This window comes from Pinus tabuliformis, chromosome 6 (assembly GCF_031772625.1).
Source record: "Pinus tabuliformis cultivar Carrire ecotype Pingquan chromosome 6, CPIR1, whole genome shotgun sequence".
Lineage (NCBI taxonomy): Eukaryota > Viridiplantae > Streptophyta > Pinopsida > Pinales > Pinaceae > Pinus > Pinus tabuliformis.
In genome coordinates this window covers 1,455,640,119-1,455,646,184 of record NC_142292.1, presented here as the reverse complement: position 1 = coordinate 1,455,646,184, position 6,066 = coordinate 1,455,640,119, and positions in this window count along the sequence as shown.

Here is a 6,066-nt window from a genome sequence, read left to right as displayed (position 1 = left end):
TCATTCTCCTCCATGTTAATGGAGATAATCTTTCTCTTAAGGAATAATAAGTTATTTGTATTCATTATCTCATACAAATCCTTGAGAGTTGTCCAAATATAATTTTCTGATTTACACTCTCTGAATTGAGAAATAATTCAGTCTTTCACTAAAAATTTCAACAACATTTTCTCTTTGTTCTCTATCTTTTCCCAGTTTTGAATTGTTGTCATTGTTCCGTCTCTAGCTACAGTCGGCTTCAATTCATCTCCATTTGCAATCACCCATGCACTTTACCCCTTAAGCAATGTCTGCAATATGAATTTACAGTTTGAATAATTCGACCCATCGAGCTTGTTGCTCTGATTCACATACACCTCTTCCATATGATTATTCATCGTGATAGATCAATCTATAGATCTTCCTCAGGATCCTCGACCTTCAGCAATCAATTCTTACAATAAAAAACATGGGTGATCTTACAACGATCTTGCCCAAGAAAGCATCAAAACATCATCTAGAGAAATCTGGACAAACATGCAAGAATACATATGTTGAGTCCCAAAATTGTCTTCCATATCCATCCATATTTCCATCATTTCATAACCATTTAGCCCTCATTTCATAATTATCTAGCCTAAAAACCTACATCAAGTAACCATATTCATGATTATATGGGTTATGATCCTTGTTTTCCAAAGTTATTTATTTTATGTATTTAAAGTAAATCTATGATTAAAAACTAGGAAATTAACATGGTTTCATACATCTATATATGTGTTATGAGTTTTGTGACATGTGTAGGCTTATTTGGAGATCCTAAAAGGATCTTACTTTGCCTCCCAAGAATAAATTCGAATTTCAACTCAAGAGGTGGACCATATTCCAAAGAGAAAGAGCATGGATATCTTGATGTGTCATGGGATTTGTAACTAGTATTTAGGGATAAGTTGAGACAAGTATGGATCTAGTAGATATTTAAGGGATTTACATTTATTGAGAAGATATCCCTAATTCATGTATAAATAAGGGGGGCATCCTTCAAAGGAAGGCAACAGTGGTCAGTTATTCATTAGCATCAGATTGATGATTGTTCATTCAACATGAATAATATCATATTTCTTGCAATTATGCGTTATGAATGTCGCTTGATTCTTAAGGAATGATAGTTGTTCATGTGTGCTCATTAAGGAATGGACGGATCCCCATCAACCACAATTTACATAAATTTGTAACATAGTTTAAATTTTTTTATTTCCTTTCATTTAGGTGTGATTTACTTTCTGCAAGTGTCTTTTGTTATGTGAAGATTAATTTCCTTTCAGTAGCTAGTTTTTATGTGAGAAGGACAAGGAGGACTCTTAAACAAGAGACTCTTCTCCATAAGCTAAGAAATGAACCAAAAAAAATATTTACTTGCTTTCATTTATATGTTTTCTTTCCTACTTTCTTAGATGGAATGGTAATGTTGTTGGAGTAGAATTGTGAGGAAGGACAACCAGGACCTCCTATGTTAGGAGCCTATTCTCTTTCTTTCAACACATCACAAACTATTGCTCTTTCGTTTCTCTTCTTGAGGACAATATTGTGGGGAAGGACAAACAAGACCTCCTAAGTTAGGAGATCCTTCCTTCGCTTACTGCATCTTGAATCAAAGACCTTTTATTTTTTTTTAATACTTAGAACTTATTTTTAATATGCATTTCCATTCTAAACAAACTTTCTACAACGGTTTCATTTGAGGTGCCATATATTTTGGTTTTCTTCTAAGGTAAACCCCTGGGTTAACAAATTAGATGACTGGCATTTAGCACACAATTAAATCACCATTACATTTTGGCACCATTGCGGGGGAAGCAAACTTACATGTAACTAAGGTAGGAGGATTGTTTAGGAAGCATTTTCATTTAGGGTTCACTACATTTAGGAATTTTTTATTTAAGTTTATTTGCATTTTTATATAGAAAACATAGAAATAGAATAAAGCACTCAAAATCAGAAACCCCCATTCATTAAAAAAAAAACCAAAAAATGAAGAAATTGCCAATAAGACATAATAGGTAACCTAAGGCACTAGTTTCGAAAAATGTAAAAATTCAATTAATTTTCATTCATGAATTTGTTTTATTAGTACCAATTCTCAGTTTTTTGTGTAAATTTCATAAGAAGAGGGATTGATATCCTTTCTCTTTTGATAATCTCACATTTCATTGTAGAAATGGTACAAAGTTTTTGCAGGTTCTAAGAAGACAAGCAGATGACATAAGCAAATAGTGTCTCTCAAAGACCACATTTCATAAGAAAATGATCAGAGAAACATCAAAGTTGAAATATCCAAGCATGAGCACATTATTTTGGATAAAGAATGCAAAATCAGATCCATCACACCATTTCAAAATCTTTCAAACACCAGTCTTACTATTGCATTCCTACTTATTCATTCAATAAAATCTTCATCTTATTTTCCTTCACAGTCATTTTCCTACCTCGCTTTCACTAACCTGTAACCCATCAATAAAACCACTCAGCTCCCCTACAAAGCTGATTCGTTCCATTTTCCTTTCTACTTTATCAATTAAACCTTGATCCATTACAAAATTTTTCATCCATATCCCTTCAAAATTATTGTTTTATGCTTCAGTTAGATGATGGAGGATTCACTAAGGCCTCTCTTCTAACAAGTCTTGGCCTATTAACATGAGCACATTATCTAGGTTCAAGGCTAGAATCATTATTAGTACCTTGAGGCTTGTATGCGTTAATGACAAGTTCTCTCACTGAAAATCACGGGAATACATCAATATCCCTTGATCGTTGGTTCTTGTAAGTAGCTCAACATTAGCTCATTTATTTTCACTTCACAAGATGTACTTAGGTACCTTGGCACTCGTTGACATTAATGGTGATTTTGCTGCGCATTGGTTAATGACATTTTTCAATGGTAGGTAGTCAAATGACTTCTCTTCATGCTCAACATCAACACATTTATTTGCATGACTAGAATTGTACATTTGGTTTTGTAACGATTGAAGACTACATCATTTCAGCAGTTTGCATCAGGAATCAATTTATAACAACAACAATAAAGATGCCAATCTTGTCATCAGCACAAAGAGAAAATAGAACCAGATCAAATTCCTTTGTTTACATACTCCATGGTACACCAGCATTAGTAGCCACACTCTTCAGTATACATAACTCACCCACATTGAAATTAATTGAAGGTATGTTGTTTTCTAATTTTTAGCCATGATACAATTTCTTAAAATGCTAAAATTGTAATTTTGGAAAATTCGTCACTCCCTTTCTCATATTTTCATAAATAGAAGAACACCTTTAGTTAGGGGGAAGGGACATTAATTCATTTTATAAACCATCATACATTTTCATTTTGTTCCAACTCACATATTCTTCCCAATCAACTGTTGCAATATGATTCCAAGATATTTTATGCTTTGTAAATTATCAATTCATTGATAGTTATCATAGGACTTAAAAAGAAAATTCTCAATGTTTTCATGTATTTTGATGCAAGAAAAAATAAATGTATTGTTGCACAAGAACCAATACTCAAAAAATTTGGTTGTCACACGAGAACTAACATTAAAAAATATATGTTGCAATCAAATATATTACACTTTGCAAAAGAGAATATGATGACGCAAATTTTGAAAAAGATCTATACAAGCAAAATCTAATAAGGAAGCAAATCATTACAAAAGGATCAACTTATGGATAAATGAATCAATGCAATAGTTGCATGAGGACATGCAACAACTTCAGTTGGGGGGTATGTTGAGTCCCAAAATGTCTTCCATATCCATCCATATATCCATCATTTCATAACCATTTAACCCTCATTTCATAATTATCTAGCCTAAAACCCTACTAACCATGATGATTATAGGGGTTGGGATCCTTGTTTTCCAAAGTTATTTATTTTATGTATTTAAAGTGAATTTATGATTAAAAACTAGGAAATTAACATGGTTTCATACATCTATAGATGTGTTATGAGTTTTGTGACATGTGTAGACTTATTTGGAGATTCTAGAAGGATCGTACTTGGCCCCCCAAGAACAAATTCGAATCTCAACTCAAGAGGTGGACCATATTCCAAGGAGAACGGTCATGGAGATCTTGATGTGTCATGCGATTTGTATCTAGTATTTGGGGATAAGTTGAGAGAAGTATGGATCTAGTAGATATTTAAGGGATTTACATTTATTGAGAAGATATCCATAATTCATATATAAATAAGAGGGGCATCTTTCAAAGGAAGGCAATAGTTTTTAGTTATTCATTAGCATCATATTTATGATTGTTCATTCAACATGAATAATATCATTTTCTTGCAATTATGAGTTACGAATGTTGCTTTAACCTTAAGGAGTAATAGTTCTTCATGTGTTTTCATTGAGGAATGGACAGATCCCCATCAACCACAATTCGCATACATTTGTAACATAGTTTAAGTTCTGTTATTCCCTTTCATGCAAGTGTGATTTGTTATGTGAAGATTGATTTCCTCTCAATAGATAGATTTTATGTGAGAAGGAGAACTAGGACTCTTGAAGAAGAGACACTTCTCCATAACCTAAGAACTGAACTGAAAACAATATTTACTTGCTTTCATCTGTATGCTTTCTTTCCTGCTTTCTTAAATGCAATGGTAATGTTGTTGGAGTAGAACTACAAGGAAGGACAACCAGGACCCCCTAAGTTAGGAGCCTCTTCTCTTTGTTTTTACACATCACAAACTGTTGCTCTGTAGTTTCTCTTCTTGAGGATAGTACTGTGGGAAAGGAAAACTAGGACCTCCTAAGTTAGAAGCCTCTTCCTTCGCTTACTTCATCTTGAATTAGAGACTTTTTTAGTTTTTTTCTAAACTTAGAACTTGTTTGTAATATGCATTTCCATTCTAAACAAACTTTTTATAACAGTTTCATCTAAGTTCCCATATATTTTGGTTTTCTTCTAACTTTATGAAACCCCAAGTTGACAAATTAAATGACAGGGATTTGGCATACAATAAAATCTCCCCTACAACATATAAATAAAATTTCAAACAATATTGTTTTCTTCAAAATCGACATGAAGACAACATTCGCAGGAAACTTAGACATTTAATATTTTTCTTTTATTTAAGAGAGTAATAGCATCACCATGTTTGTGCCCACGAGCCTATCAATAACCTCTCCATGCATACATTTAAATTGAATCTCAATATCAATCCCTCTCGTTTAATCTCAACGAAAATCCCACTGACATGCCACGATCCAAGATAGCAGTGATCATGATAACACGATCTCAATGATGGCACCCATCCACCAATGATCACAATCAAGCTGCAATATGACTCCAAGTTGTATTCTCAATCGTTCTATGTACTGTTAAAAACAGAGGAATTGTAGCGACTTCACAACAGTGATCCACATAGTTACTGATTCAATCACCGACAATGCTCACACAAACCGATCCACCAATAGATTGAACGCTACCACTATGGCCACGCCGTGCCTCCTCTGATCAACATTGCCACTACAGCCAGGAATCTGCTCAACCATATATCTATATCGCCCTTCAGCTCCTTCGCAGACATGACAACTCAAGACTGCAGTCAACTCATCCTCGATTTCCCATGTGTATAACTCCCTCTTCCCAGCCTCCTCTGCCAGAGCACCACAAAAGCTCTGCTAATCCACACACATAGCAACTCCTTTTTCACTCTCTGCAACTCCTTCGTTGCGCCACTCTGATGCCACGATCTGTTGCGCCATGATGGTCAATGATCCAGGCTAAGAAACGATCCAGTTATCGCTTCGGTGCTTGGACCTTGCTCACATTGGATCCACACAAATGGCAATCTGCCCATAGATGCAACTCATAGCACAAGGGATCTCTGCCAACCCACAGGTTTCCAAATCACCATATCAACAGCGCAAAATTGGGAGGTCGGATCCACGCTTCTCGGGCACGCTAATGGGAATGCATTTGAGTAAAAGGCGATCAACGCATGAATGCACCCCAAACCCGATCTGACCCCAGACTAAAAAAGTTGGCCAACACCTATACTGGATCAAAAAT